At 60.1% G+C, this 15,668-nt stretch overlaps 1 protein-coding gene across 6 annotated transcripts in view; it reads left to right on the top strand.

Moving 5' to 3' along the window:
• SHANK2 (SH3 and multiple ankyrin repeat domains 2) overlaps window positions 1-15,668 on the top strand; it is a 549,988-nt gene that overhangs the window by 207,352 nt on the left and 326,968 nt on the right. The gene's annotated exons all lie outside the window — the stretch shown is intronic.

Genomic DNA, 15,668 nt, shown 5'->3' with positions numbered 1-15,668 from the left:
CCACAGGGCCCTGCCAGCCCCTGCAGTTTCTTGGCTTTGTGTGGTCCGCTTAGCAAAGTTCTGAACCAAACATCATATACTCTCTTTCACTTACACGGCGTTTGTGTTTTGGGAAAAATTCAACAAATACCTGTGTGGAAGGATCTATGTCTGTGAGTCGGGGTGTGGGGTACGGTTTATGCTTTGTGCCTACACGAATGTCTGCTGATCATTCATAGTTCATCCAGCTGTCCCGTGACAGCTGGACATCTAAGGAGTCTGGCCCTTGCCCACCCCTTGTGACAAGGAAACCCCCCCACCCACCAACTAAGGACATGGCCCCCAAGGCCCCCCGCCCGGGGTGGACACCAGCCCGTGTGGGAACCACAGCTGCGGTGTTGGGCTGGTCCCGGGACAGGAGGGGGCGGCGCCTGACTGCGGCCGCCTTGCCCCTGCCTCCCCACTGCAGGGCTGCTCTCCATCCCCAAGTTGCCTGGGTCTGGTCCTCCGCCCCGCAGCCTCTCCGTATGCCTGGGGATGGCTGTTCTCCAACGAGGGGGGTCTCTGACCCCGTGACCTGGGGCCCCCATCCCGGGCCCTCTGCCCATAAGGGGGACGCCAGGATCCAGGGAGTGGACAGGGTGAGCACAGACGCCCTTCCTGAGGGCGAGGTGCGTGGTGGCTGGACACAGATGGAGGCGCGTCCGTGCTCGCCCACCTCTCGCTGCCTGGGACCCTTCGTCATTTTCCGATGTGCCCCAGGGTCCAGCCCAGCCCTGCCAGGCCCATCCTCTCCTCCTTCTGCGGTTCTGCCCTGGATGCGGGTCCCAGAGAGGAGGAGGCGTGCCCTGGGGCCCCTGGCTGAGTCCCTCACCCCGCTTCCTGCTGCCCTGCTCACTCCCCACCCACGGTCCTCTGGGGCTATGTCCCCCCCCGCCCCCCGCGTCATTCTTTTCTCCCGCCGCAGCTGCCCTGGTAGACGCCCCGGCCCAGGCTCCGGGCAGGGTCAGGGCCAGGACTTTGTGTCCCAGCTGGAGGACTGGACTTTTGGTGGCCAGTTCCCTTAAAGATGGAGAACGTCTGGACCTGTGGGAGGGAGTAGGGAGGGGCTGGGGTCAGCACTAGGGGCCATGGAGTCCCAACGGGCCGTAGAGTCAGGACGGCTTCCTGGAGGAGGCGGCCACAGGCTGTCCTGATCTGAACGGCAGAAGCTGTGCTGTTTCGCTGCTCTTTTGTGCCTGGATTGCGCCCAGTGCTCTTGTGCGATCCCTGCCAGGGAGGTGGCGCTGTCCCCATTTTACAGGTGAGGAGAGTGAGGCTCCAGGCGCAGACCTGAGTTCCAAGTCCAGGTCAGAGGGAGCTGGGGTTTGGACCGGGCCCCTCCATGCCCGCCAGGACGCTGCCCATCTCTCTCCCCGCCACTGCAGTTCCTGGACCCTCCCTCCTCCCCCCGCATTGCTGTTCCCCCGCGGCCCGGCCTCCTGGGGGGTCGGCAGGTGGCTCCCGAAAGCTGGGCACAGAGGCGCTCTTCCCCGAGGACAAGCTGCCCCTTCCAGGGGGCCCCGAGGGCACCATCCTCCCCCCACCCGCCGGCCGGTGCTCTAGGTTGACTTCACCGGCGCGCCTGGGTTCTGCCGGCCGAGCCCACCCTCCTCGGCATACGGCAGACCACTTGCCCCAGCCCCTGTTGTCGTGTCTCCTGATGACGCCAGGTCTCCAGGTCCCATCCCAGAGCCTGCTGGTGGCCATGGAACCTTCCAAGGAGAGCAGCCTCCCACCCCTGACCACTTCCAGCCTGGTGTCTTTATCTGAGCCATTTTATCCAGGAAAACCGGTTTCCTGGCTGCTCCGAGATGCGCTGAACGAGTGACCGTGGGCTCACCAGCCCCCTGCTGCCCTTCCCTGGGGCTCCCCACCTCTTCCCAGGGAAGCAGCCCCTTGTCCTCCTCTCCCCTCCCCCACCTCCTCCAGGCCAGCTGACCTGTCCCCCCCCCCCGGTCTCAGGGTGTCCCTCTTGGGGTGGTTTCCAGACCCCCTCCCCGTCCCTGTTAGCGTTAGTGAGTTAAGCATGTTTGCATCATGGACGAAGGGACCAGTACGGCCGAAGGAGACCAGGTTCTGGAAGCCGCTGCCCACCCTTGATCCCCACGTCCCGAGAGAAAGTCTGGCAGGGCCTCCTGGAAGGAGAAGAGGCCAGGCCCCTGGGAGATGCGCCCCTGTCTTAAGATTTGTGCACCCCCCTCCCCGTGCTCACGGTGAGAGCTTAGAAGGCCCAGGTGTTTGGGGAAGTAATTATCCCCTGAGGGGTGACGGTGACCTCAGGGAAGCCCGGACTTCCATGTGAAGGAGCCCGTGTAGATGCCTCCGGAACCCAGGCTGCCTGGGGAGGTTGTGGGCCTGGCCTAAGTGGGGATGGGAAGCCCCCTTCCCCACAGGAAGCAGTGGGACCCCACCAGGTGGCCCCACCTTCTGGGGATGGGAACCTGCAGCTCCAGGGAACAGGGCTCTCAGGAGGCTGCTCCAGTCCACTTCCTGGGCACCGAGTCACTTCACCCTGGCTGGGGCACCCTGTGGGGTGGACAGACCGGCCAGACCAGGGCCCTCGAGCTGCCCCAGGTCCACGCCCCCAGGCCTCCCTAAGAAGACCCGTCCAGCTCCCGGTGGAAATTCCCCCGTGCGCGCCACATGTGTGCCTTCCCTTTGAGGCCCTTCCACGCAGATCAGACGGCGGCTGCCCGTCCACCCGCCACCCTCTGTCCAAGCCACGAGCTTTCCTGCAGCACTCGGCCGCCTTCACGGGTCACCTCCGCCCTCACTGTGGGTCTCCCGGCAGGTGCCCCCCACCTTCTCCTTCAGCGCTGAGTGAGTGTGTAAGTCATTCAGTCGTGTCCAGCTCTTTGCCACCCCACGGACTGTCGCTGCCTGAGCTCCTCCATCCATGGGATTCTCCAGACAAGAATGCTGGAGTGGCTTGCCATTTCCTTCTCCGTCTTGCCAACCCAGGGACCGAACCTGGGTCCCTTGCGTTGCAGGTGGATTCCTAATGTCTCCATCTACCTAGAAAGCCCATTCAGAGTAGAAGCTCGTTTCCCAGAAGTCAGGGTGCACGGTGCCCTGGACCAGATGGGGAGACCGCAGGCCCAGGCTCTGGGCCCTCCCCGTCCGCAGCTCCTGGGACCTGACTTGTCGCTGCAGAGCTGCCGGGCGCGTAGCTGCTGATGAGGACAGAGCAGGCGGCGAGCAGTGGGGCGGGAAGCAGCTTCCCGAACATCTGGCGAGCCTTGGGCCCTGGAACCTGTGGCGAGAGGGAGAGAGAGCCCATCTGGGCTCTGCTCCGCCCTGACCCTCATCTACGTCCTTTCATCACGGTGTCCCTGACTCACCAAGTCTGGGAGGGACGACAGGACCCCAGACAAGGCCCGAGTCGGGTCAGCGTCCTGATGCCCGCAGAGGGGGTCCGCACCCCCTTGTCCTTTTAGGGACCCATCCGTTCTCAGCGAGCCTGGCAAAGCCCCATGTGGCCTTTAGGGAAACACGCACAGCCTGGAATTTCTGGACTTCGTTGCGTAGAACCACCTGGAGCGTGTCCATCTCAACTATGTCAGGAAATAGGCGCAGGAAGCTTCCTTGTCGTGAAGGTGTGAAGGCGGCTGTGTAGGGGGACCAGAAAAAAGCATTAGGCCAAGTGCCAGAAGGACGTGGGTTCTATCTGGACTCGTCCCCGAGAACTTGGGGGAGCCCCGAGCGTCTCTTCCATCTCAGCAGCCCCTGCAGACGTGAGCGCTGTCTCCACTCTGCACTGCAGCTGTGCCCAGGACTCATGACTCGGCCTGGATTCAGATAGAACCAAGTGTCTCTCTTGAAGTTCCTCGGGGCTTTGCAAGCATTTGAGCCTCATACGCGGGTGGAGGGTTTGGAAGACTATGTGGGGTGGAATTCAACTGAATGCAGAGAAGGTTTCTATTCTAGGTTTAATGAGCCTGAGCGGAAAGACGCTGAGGTGGTTTTTGAGAAGGAAGAAGCCATCCACGTGTTCACAGAAGAGGTGTCGATTTTAGCCAAGCTAGAAGGGACACGTTGAGGAGCTGAGGGAGCAGTAGGTGGGCAAAAATAAGGCCGAAGGAGAGAAAAGTCATCCTTTCTTGGCTTGTGGGGTGATGAGTGTCCAGTCCTCAGTCATCCGGGTCCAGGCACAAAATAGACACCAGTGTGCACTCATCTCTGGGGCCATCAGGCTGCCCTGACCAAGGAGCGCACCCAGATGGGGGTGTCTCCAGGAAAAGGACCATAAGTGGCCCCAGAAAGTGTCTTCTGGGAAGGCCCACAGGAGTCTTACAAGGGAGAGCTGGAAAGGGAAGACAGGACAGATACTGTGTCCTGGGGAGCGGCGGGGGCAGGATGTGGCTGGACCCGGGCTGGGGGCAGGACCAGCCCTTGTCTTAAACCATGGTACCTTCATTCATCACTGGCCAGTGGCCAGTCCTAGGTTCTGTGGTCATCCTGCAGCCAGCGGGGTTGGGGAAGGATGCTATGCCAGAGAAAGGCAGGTAACACGCGCTTCTGGGCACAGTAGGTGGTTCCTGGAGAAATCTGGTCCAGATAGCTCAAACCCCCAGGGTCACATGCGTGTCACTGGGGCGAGGTCGGGGTCCAGCCCAGGTCTCCCCACTCGACCTCTCATCCACTGTGGGCCCGGCTTTCTTGTAGACTTTTCCACCAAGTGGAAGACAAATTCGACATGGATGTGCCTCGGGAGGGGAGAAAAGTGCTCAGGACACTGTGTTCTGCTCCTTTTGTTACAAATTTAGGGCTTTCCAGGTGACTCAGTGGTAAAGAACCCACCTGCCATTGTAGGAAATGCACGAGACTTGGGTGCAATCCCTGAGTCGGGAAGATCCCCTGGAGAATCACATGAATCCCCGGTCACACGTGTTTCTCCCACCAGAGGAGCCTGGTGGGCTACGGTCTGTGGGGTCACAAAGAGTTGGACACAGCTTAAGAGACGGAGCACGCACACACGTTACGACTTTATCAACATCCTTTTCGGTGCCCAGAGCAGATGATAAAACAGCGATGAGGAAGGGTCATGACGGGATTGTGTGGCCAAGGGCTTGGGGTGGGGGTGAGGAGCCGGCGATTGTCTTTGCTCATTTCTCGTGGAGACATGCTGAGATTCCAGTTGTTCGCATCTGTGCCCCTCTGCCAGGTGGACAGGTCCTAGAGTGCACCAAGGCTGGTGTGAAGGACTGTTGAGTCCTTCTGGAACTCCAATGCCTGGGGGTAAGGGTCTTTGTCAGTGCCGTTTCTGGATGGACCAGGCTAAGTGGCGGTCAGAGCTTTGGGGTGGCCAGGCCCGTGGCCCCAAGAGAGGGTGTCCTTGCTCAGCTGAGCTGCTTCAGAAGAATCGCACCACCGTCGCTCAGAACTGGGGATGCCTGTGGTTGACAGTGAGGTCATGAGTGTCCTTTGCCTGCGGGGCCTGGGACAGAGTGGACATCCTATAAATGTCAGGTGAGATGTTTAGACATGTATTTTCTTCATTCCATCGAAGGCAGGCCTTGTGCTGAAGCCCCGCCTCCCAAGCCCCATCCCCAGACCCTGCCATCTTTCCAGTCACACGTGTTTCTGTCACGGACCATCTAGTGCTGGTGAGGACGGTTTGTCCATCATGCTGGACACATGTTGCTGATGCTGGGAACAAACCCAATTTTGTCTACTTGGCATCACCATTTAGTGTCCTGATCCTGAGAGGCGTTCATGGACAACAGCAAAGTTTTATGTGAACTGGCAAAAAGTTGGGGAGAACGGTGAGAGTGAGGGGTGATGGTGGCTCCGTGGGCACTGCCCTCCGCCGGGGTCCTGGCAGTGATGCTGCAGAAGGGCGGGCGAGCTCCCGGTGGTCCCGCTCAGCGTCTCTCATGAAGTAGCCTTGGATATCTGAGGCAGCTCCCACCTGCCCCGAGCCATTGGCTGAAGGGTCAGGGATCCTGCCCACTTCCGGCCTGAAATCTGCCATTTCCGTTCTCTTATTTCACTCATTCCTTGTGTGGTTCAGCTGCATCCATTTGTCTTGTGAGCACCTGCCGCTCCTGGGGGGCTTTGAGAGCGTCGGTCGCTGGAAGACTTCCCTCTTCCGGGTGCTAAGGGGTCTCGCTGCAGAGCGTTAGCACTGCCGAAGCCAGTCCGTTCAGACGCCTGTGAAGGCAGAGCTCAGGCTCTGCGTCTCAGAATAGCCCTGAGCTCTGGAGGCTCCGGTTGTCGTGGCAACGGCTCTTTGTTTGGGGAACCATGAGCTATTAGCCTGTGAATAGCATGGGTCCAAACTGCAGGTTTTGCCTTCCTTGGGGGCAAACGGACTTGGGGGACTGTCTGCCGCCTCCCCTTTCTGGAGGTGTCCGTGAGTGTCTTTGGTCTTTCTGACGTTTGGGGCTGAGTGGAGGATGGCGAGTGCAGTGAATGACCGTGCGGAGGTGATGAACAGCAGAGGTGTGCTCGGCCTGCCCCAAGGAGGCGGGTTCTTTGGGGTATCATGGGTTCCCTTCCTGAGCCAAGAGATTCCCACACTTGGTCGGCTTGAGTGCGGCCCCAGATTTCAACACCAGGCAGAGCAGCCCACGCCTGACACTTAAGACAGTGGTGATGAAGATGGCTATGATTCAGCTTGAATTGGCCCTGCAAGGAGTGAGGAGGAGTCAGGTGGTGTCTGGGGCTTGGAGGACACACCCCAGAGGGCTGGTACGCATGTGGCCCAGGGACTGGTCACCCCTTCCCCGGGGCCCCTGTGCAGCAAGACCACGGTCCGCGCAGGGCGTCTGTGTGGCCGCGCCGTTCCTGCCGGGGCCTTCCAGGAAAGGTCCTTGTCCTCCCACCCCGAGCCTCAGCTCACTGCCTCTCCCGCTTGTGCTTCCTCTTCACCCACGTGTTTTCCTTCCCTTTCTGCTGTTAACACTCCTCGCAAACTCCAGGGTTGGAGCATGCACCTCTAGGGTAGGGTGTCTCGGCTCCCACGCCCCGCTGTCCACTCCACAGACCGAGCTCCCTGCTGGCCCGCGGGACAGCAGTCAGAAGATGCAGGATCCACACCCTTCATCCGAAAAAGGATCTCAGGAGTGAGAGCTTTGTTCCTGCCTCATCGGCAGTCAAACTTGACCTGAACTGATTTGAGGCTATTTATAGCCTTTATTTACCCTACTTAGGGTGACGATCCATCTGTCCACCCCCTGCAGGAGCCCGCCTGTGACTGATGATGGGACTCAGCCCAGACCCACCAGGGGTGCCGAGTAATAGACAGAGTATAGGCTGCATTGTCATGACAAAGCCACCAACTCAAAAATACCCACACACAAAAATGCCCACCCCGCGCCCTTCAGCCTCGGTGCCCTGGAAGTGTTTTTCCTGAATGAACAAGTGTTCTTAACCTCAAAGTAACCCTGGCTCTACCTTTTAAGGGTTTTCAAAGGATCCTTTCAGAATGGTGTTGCCTCCGAGGATGGGGTCGTCTCTACTTTAAGTATTAAAGGAAGTCTTACATGGAAATCGCAGAGGCCTTCAGACTCTCTCCGTCAAGGTCAGACAAGAACCTTGCCTCTGTCACTGCACACCCTCGGCCGCCTCCTGCCTCACGTGTCAGTTTCCCATCAAACCCCGAAGGGGCCCGGGAGGGCGTGACTCCCTCTGCTGGGTTTAGGGTTTCTTCTCTTCCCATCGGAGACGCTGTCATTTTTATTTCTTCCAACGTCTATTTCCACTTTTCCTGCCTGGCTGGTTCGGCAGATGGGTTAGAGGGTTGTCAGGGTCTGGGGTCCTTGTGGCCTGGGTGTGATCACTTGGCCCACACAGGCTGCATCCACGGTCTGCCCTCTGTCCCTCCCCCGGCGCCCTGACCCTCTTCCCTGGGGTTGCAGGGCTGTCCCCTGACCCCTGTGGGACCCACCCACCAGGTAGCAGGGCCCCTCAACCCCAGGCTGCAGACTGTAAGGGGCTGAACTGTGTTTCACGTTAGGGTCCTGACGCCCCATGCCTCAGAGTGTGGCCTTATTTGAAAATCGGGTATTTACAGAGGTGATCAACTTAGGCTGTTAAGGTGGGCCCTAGTCCAGTAGGACCGATGTCCGTATCACAAGAAGAAATGTGGAGACAGGCTTGCACACAGGCAGAGCGTCCTGTGGAGACAGAGGCCGAGATCGGGGTGATGCCTCTATTGCTGATGCTAAGTATGGGGTTGTCCAAAAAGTTCATTCCAGTTTTTCCACGGGAGAGGAATAAAAAACCCGAGCGAACTTTGTGGCCAATTCAGTAGGAGCCAAAGACCCCCAGAGATGGCCCAGAAGTCTCCAGCACCAGCAGGGAAGAGCTTTCCTGCTCCCACCCCCAACAGCCCCGAGGGAACCCCCCGCTAACACTTCGGACTTCCCACTTCCAGGACTGAGACGATGTGTGTGTCAGTTGCTCAGTCCTGTCCGACTCTTTGCGACCCCGTGGACTGTAGCCCGCCAGGCTCCTCTGTCCATGGGATTCTCCAGGCCAGAGTGCTGGAGTGGGTTGCCTCTCCCTTTCCAGGACATCTTCCCCACCCAGGGATGGAACTCGTGTCTCCGGCCTTGGCAGGTGGGTTCTTTACCACCTGAACCACCAGGGAAGCCCACTGGGACGATATGTGTGTTGCTTCAGCCCCAGTCTGTGGGGCTTTGTCCCCGCAGCCCTAGAAAGCAGATGCACCGTCTCCCTGGCCAGCAGCCCTTCTTCCTGTGGCCGTCTCAGTTAGGGCACCAGGAGCAGACACTGTGACCGCCCCAGATTGGTCCTGGCAGCTCATCCGGTTCACTGGGCTCCTGTCTGCCTTCCCTCTAGATGCCTCCCGAATCTGCCTCCTCGCCTCCCGTGGGTTTGGGCCTGTTTCTCCCTCACCAGGACCCTGGCAGCGGGTGCTGGTGGTCTCGGCTCTGGTTCCGCCCCCCTTCGCCGCCGAGCCCTGCAGCCCGAGCGCATTTCCAGCACTCAGATCCTGTGGTTCCGCTTGACCTAGGTCCCCTCCGTGGTGCCCCGGGCGTCCTCTTCCTGTTAGAACACCAGTCACGGTGTCAAACCGCATCTCAACTAATTACAGCGGCCAAGACCCAGTTTCCAGATAAGGTCCCGTCACAGGTTCTGGGGGGAACACAAATTTGGGGAGGGGGGGCGACAATGTCAGACCCAGTGCAGGAGTCAGTGGGCATCATGTGTGGGGATTTCCTGGAGGAAGGGGCCCAGGCACTTTCAGCAGCGGGATGGGATACAAACCGCTGGAGGTGACAGGTGATCCCCCCGAAGTCCTGGCGGGGCAGCGGGGCCGTGGTGAGTGCCCTAAGGGGGCTCCCGCCACTGAGTGGCCTGATGCCCTGCTCACCCCACGTCCAGGACGACGACTTGGGCATGACATGCCCCAGTCACTCGGCGGCCGCTGAGCCCCGGCCACTAAGCCCAGGTTCAGGGCGGGCGGGACACCCGGCGCCCTCAGGAGCTCTGTGCCCTGGGGCCTGGCTGGGAGTGGGTGCCGTGGGCATCCGGGTGGGCGAGGCAGGCTGGGTGGCCCGCAAGTCTGCATGGAGCTTGCTTGGCTCCTCACAGAGCGAGCCTGCTCTAGAAGCTTCAGTCCCACACCCCAGGTGAGACAGGTGAAGCTGTGGGTCCCGACAGGTCTCATAACTACAGGGTGGCATGTCCCCTCTGTCTGTGCCCGGGGGCATGGTCCCCATCCTTCGTGTGGGTCCAGGACTGGCCCAGAGGCCGCCCCACGGCTCAGGCTGGAATTTACCCCTCCCAGTCCTGGAGGCTGGAATCCGGGTGCGGGCGGGGCTGGCCCCTCCCGAGGCCGCCCTCCTGGGCGTGCAGACGGCCATCTCCTCGCCGTGTCCTCCAGGCTTGTCCCTCTGTGCGTCTGTGTCCCGACCTCTCTTCCTGTAAGGACCCCAGTCCTGTGGGGTTAAGGCCCACCAGTATGACCTCGTAGTTTACCCTAACCACCCCGTTAAAGGTGTGACGCACCTTTGGTCACAGTTGTAGGTCCCAGGGTTAGAGCTTCAACAGATGAATCTCAGGGGGTGCAGCCAGTAACACACGGTGCCCACCTGGACGCAGCCTCCGTCTGGGAGCCCCGCCGCCTGGCCCCAGGACACTGGCACTTTGCGTGGGAATCAGGCGGCTGAGCGGAGGAGACCTGCTAACGATGAGGAGTCCCCGTGTCCAGGACTGTCTGCCTCGGGGCCCCTGGCCTGCAGTGACGCCCCAGGCCTGGCACAGGCAGTTCCCAAGAGGTGATCCTCCTCCTGGATGGGGGGCAGGCGCTCCCCACAACCAGGCGTGGACACAGCGCTGCTGGACGCTCGGGCTGTGAGCATGGACTCTGGAGCCAGTCTTGTCCATCTGCATCTCAAGTCTGCCCCTTGGGGGCTGTGTGACTCTGGACAAGTTACTCACCCTGTCGGTGCCGCGGTTGTCTCCTCTGTGTCTCGGGGATAAACAGCTACCAGCCCCCTTGGGTGGTCCGAGTTGTCGGAGCCCTGCCTGGCTGGCAGCGGTGGCGTTGGAGGGACTCATCATTGTAGGATAAGCCCCGCTTCACAGACGGAGAGCCTGAGTCCTGGGAGTTGACTCGACTTGGCTTGAGTCCCCCTGAAGGGCGTGGGGGAACCCAGGCTTGTCCAAGAGCAGGCCGCACAGCTCCGGGATCGGGGCCCATGTCTGTGAGTCACCCTGACCCCGGGCAGGTGAGCACCCACCTCTCCTGCAGGCTCTGGGCCACACAGTCGAAAGTAAGAGAGGAACAGTCTTCCTGTCACCCTGGCTATTTGTGTTTTCATTACGCCATCCAATGCCTGCGGGCTGCTGGATCTGCATAATTAGCGTGGGAGGGTGGAGGTCCAGCTGGCAGTCCCACCCAAGCACTCACCCAGAGTTGACACGGATGGAGCCAAGTGGTGACAGACATGCCGTTGATGTGGCGTCCAGGTGGCGCGGAGGTGGGAAGGAGGGCCAGCCATCTCTGGCACCACCGAAAGCCACCAGCCGCATCCCTGCATGTCCGCCAGGACATGGTGATGTTCGGTGGCCCGTCGGCAAGAATGGGTGTTTAGCAGCCTCGTACCCGCCTGGTGCTCCCCCGGCCAGAACTGCCCACGCCGCTGGGAACTAGTCGGGGGCTTCGTGCTGCACACTGTCCTTTCTGCACAAGCTCGGGCGGCCATGGTGACCGGGCAGACCCAGGAAAACTCGCACCCAGAGGGACCCGCAGGGCTTGGGTGGGTGGTTGGCTCCCGCCTCCTTTCATGAACTGGTATGAAGACGTTCTTGCTCAGTGACTGTTGATGGTTTTCGGCTGGCTCGGTCTTCGGCATCGCGTGGACTTTCTCCAGCGGCAGTGAGCAGGGCTCCTCTTGCTGCAGAGCAGAGGCTCCAGGGTGCTTGGGCTTCAGTGCTTGTGGCGCACGGGCTTAGTTGCCCCAAGGCATGTGGCGTCTTCCTGGGCCAGGGATCGAACCCGAGTCCCCTGCATTGGCAGGCGGATTCCCAACCCCGGGACCCCCAGGGAAGTAAGACTTGTGCTTTCATTGTCCGTCCTTGGAGGTCGCTGCCCTTGTAGCCTCAAACCAGCCGAGATCAGCCGCGAAGCGTGATTGTGACTTTCTGAAAATCCAGCGCGGGGGAACACTTGGGACTCTTCACATCCAACGTCAGCCCTGGATGTTCCCGGGTCTTACCTGCCCTCTGGTTTGCATTTCCGTCTCGTTGGCCCTGGAATGCAAATCACCCGCTTCTCGCAGAGGTGGGTCTGGGCTCCTCCGTCCCTTCTCCTGTGTCTCAGGTCCTCCTAAACCCTCTCCCCCCTCTGGTGCCGGAGGGAAGCGTCAGGCCGTGGCCCCGAGTTCTCTCCTGTTCCTGCTTTACCGTTGGCAGGGAGCACGCAGCCCGGCTATGCCGTCTACAGTTGGTGCCCGTGTTTGGCCAAGAGGCTGCAGACCCAGACGGCTCCCTTGTGGTGTGAGCCTCCAGGACACGGCCTGCCGTGGGGACTTCACACAGGTGGGGGCCACATTGTCAGTGTGGCCCCCTCCCGTGGTACCTGCCGGGCGAGGGGAAGGATGATGCTGGAGCCCAGGGCCGGAGCAGCAGCTGGGGGAGCCACTCAAGGGCTGGGGCCGCCAAGGAGAGGCCCCCTGACCAATGCTCTCAGGTGTCCTATCTGGTGATTAAAGTCTCAGGGTCAGAACCTTGGGCATCATCCTTGCGGACCCAGAGGGTCCTTGGGGCCGGGCAGCCCCTGGCCCAGGTCCCTTCTGCCCCCAGACCCCGTCATCTGACTTGGGAGCTGCCCTGCGCTTTGTGATGCCCACCCTGCGATTCTCTTCCCGGTTAGATCACTCGTTTGTTCCTGGGCTTGTATATGCAGGACGTGGCCACCTCCGGCTTGCTCCCTCCCCTCACCCCTGGCAGGAGTTGGCCCTCAGCCGGGTTTCTCCGTGATAAACAGACATGCGGCTGCCACCTGCAGGCCCTTTTGGCCTGGGGTCTGCGCCCTCCGGCTCGTCACGGGGCATGGCCCCTGCAGCGATGCCTGTAGGGTGCTGGATTTGCTCCCAGCTGGAAATTCAAAGACGGGGACCCCTGGTTCTGAGCAAGGGAGAGTTAACTGTTGTTGAAGAGGCCAGTTCAGGGCAATTACTCCCAGGAGTGGGATTTTAACACCAATTCTAAAACCTATTTTCCACCAAATAAGACTTCTGATGAGCATTTTGATGGAATGATACATTCTAAGGTGCGTTCAGGTTCGGGTTGGGCTGGGAATTTTTTCGCCGTCAGAGAGCCCAATTATTCTGCCTCATTTCAGAGCCCATTTTGATGCTGTTGATGTAGGAAAACTTATGACTTTCTATCTCGATACACTTTTGAGTCGTCGGAGCCTTCCCAGACCTTGTTTTGTGGTATTTTTAAAGCATTAGTCCTCACGACCCATTTTAAAAGGACGTTTGGAGGAGTAAAAGCGTTAGTAGATTTGGGACCTATTTACTTCCAACTGGAAGCAGAGGCTTCATAGCCTCTGTTTCACCGCTGTGAAACGCGGTGCTCCAAGGGCGGGCTGGAAGCTCACAGGCAGGAGGCAGGACGTCTCCCCTGGGGCCCGACCGAGATGCCTGGCAGGGTTGCCACCCCGGACCTGCAGGGCTTGTGGACTCCGCACGTCGGCCTCTCTCCTGAGCGCGTGGACCCCAGAGGGCCTGCAGTGTCCTCGGGGAGGCCCGCTGGGTGAGCGGCGCCGGTGTCACCTCCCGGGTCCTGGGGCAGGGCCTTGTCTGAGCTGCACTCGGCCTTCCGGAGAAGGGCGCCGTCTGAGTGCCCGGAGTGGTGCGCGTGCACCTTTTCCTTATTGGCTTTCCTCTCCCCTCGCTAGATGACACCCTCCGTGAAGGACGTGTCACTATGACTCCATCCTGCATGCTTAACACAGTGTCTGGCACACAGCAGGTGCTCACCCATTGTTTGCTGGATGAGAGAAGGACGGCGGGGTGGACGGGTAGTTAGTTGGACAGATGTGTAGCTGGATGGGTGGATGAGTGCATAAGTGGATGGGAAGGTAGGTGAGAACATGGATGGAGGGAGGGAAGAAGAAAGGAAGGAAAGAGATGCTGTTGATGGTTTAACCTGGTACAGTTGGGCTCGAACACAGCTTCCACTCAAAGTTACAATGAGGGAAAGGGGTGGAGTGGAATGCAATAAGATTTAGCAGCTCAAGAACCTGGCCAAGCTTCCCACTCTCCCACACGGTAAGTGCTCCTGCGTGGTCATAGACGAGAATTAGCAGCCACAGTCTTGTCTCAATGTCAGCATCTTTCTAAAACTAATAATAGATGATTTCATGTCCATTTTCTACTTTTAGCTTGACTCCGCGTAAGGGGTGGTGATATCTATTCATCTACCTGTGGTTTTGTCCGTCCACCTGTCCACTCTCCTGTCTGTCTGTCCATCCACTCACCCGTCCACCCTCCTATCCACCCATCCGTCTGTCCATCCACTGACTCAGAGCAGTAGGTGCTGAGTTCTGTTGACTGTGCCTGGCACCAGGGCCGCACCGCGGGTAAACCGGGCTGGAAGTCACGGGCAGAGAAGACTGCCCCCCGTTCAAACAGAATCCTCGTGGAGGGCGCCATGCGGGCTGGACGCTGTCTGGAGGGAGGAGTCAGCCGTGTGGAGTTGCGCAGTCCCACATTGCTGACACAGCTTTGGCCAGCACCATGATGGGAAAGAGCTGACGTGGGCTGGCCTCAGCGCCTCGGGGAGCCAGGCGTGTGTGCTTGAGCGGGGCAGGGGGCCACAGTCCTGGGGGAGAGGTGGGACACAGGAGCTGGGTCCTCAGGGCCCCTCAGTAGCATTGGGCTGGGTTTCGTTCTAAACCTGATGAGAAACCCTGGAGGGGTTTTGGCGAAGGAGTCACCCTGATCTGTATTTTCAGAAAGAGCCCATCCGCTGCTCCCTGGACAGTTGGCCTTTGGGGAGGCGAGGGAAGCAGCGCCTGTGTCCAGAGGATGCTGTGTCTGGGAGGTGGAGTGGTGGCGGGTTGGGAGTCTGCTTTGCTGCCTAGGATGGGGAGTGCAGGGTGACGCCGGGGCGGACGGCAGAGACTGGAGGAAGTAATGGGCTTGGCAGCGGGCACAGGCACATGTATCGTTTTAGACACACGTCCCCATGGCCTCTGCCCGCCTGACATGACTCGCTAAGGATTCAGTGAAGAAGCAGCCCGACCCTGCAGCGCTATGCATATTCCGTGGCCGCGCTGCCAGTTTTTTTTCCTGCGAACGTGGCGCTGAATTCTGATGGCTGCATTTAAAACGCGTTCCGATCAGGGGACGGGGAGCAGATGCTCCGGTTGTCTTCTGAGCAGTACCCGCTCTCTCTCTCTCGACAGAGCACAGGCTGGGTACAAGCCACACCCTAATTTTAGCTCCTGGCACAGTTGGGCTGGGATGAAAGCTGAGAAGCACAGGTCACGGGTGTGCTCTGATTTGAATAACTCCCCCTTCCCCCCAGCGTCTTGCCACCCGCCCTGACAGTCCGTGCTTTCAAGATGCCGAGATGGGGCCGGCGGGGCTGCAGACATCCCCGGATCAGCCACGCTCTGGTCCGGGGACCCCTGTGATCACTGGCCGCGGGCACACGGCGCCGGCCCATGGACGTGCCCCCTCGTCCTTACCTGCCGGTGCCACCCCTGCCCAACCTTCAGGTGAACTCACAGAGCTCGGAGCCCACCGTGAATGGGTTCCAGTGTCTCTCTAGAGACGCACGTCGCTGCAGCTCACCTCTCCCGCCACGTGTGGAAGCCGCCATGCCTCATAACTCCTCCCGGGGAGTCCTGGCCCCCCGGACTCAGGTCTCCCCGTCGTGCTCCATGGCGCCCCGGGCAGTACACACTGGGCCCCGGCACGGACCGCAGTGCTGGGTGGGGGGACGTGCAGGACCCCTGATCACCCGCCAGTCAAAGTGGTGGGTGACCAGAGGCCCCCAGGGAGACCGCGGACAGCTGGCAAAGTAGTGCTAGGGGTTCCGGGCACAGACAGATGCGGGCGTGTTTGAACCCCCAGCTCTGCTGGTGGCTTACCGCGTGGATTTCCTAAGCTCCTGGTAATGGTGATTTGAGAAAGCAGGAATCGGGTGCCTCGTCG

This window comes from Odocoileus virginianus, chromosome 28 (genome assembly GCF_023699985.2).
Source record: "Odocoileus virginianus isolate 20LAN1187 ecotype Illinois chromosome 28, Ovbor_1.2, whole genome shotgun sequence".
NCBI lineage: Eukaryota > Metazoa > Chordata > Mammalia > Artiodactyla > Cervidae > Odocoileus > Odocoileus virginianus.
This window is presented reverse-complemented; position numbering and strand designations above follow the sequence as displayed.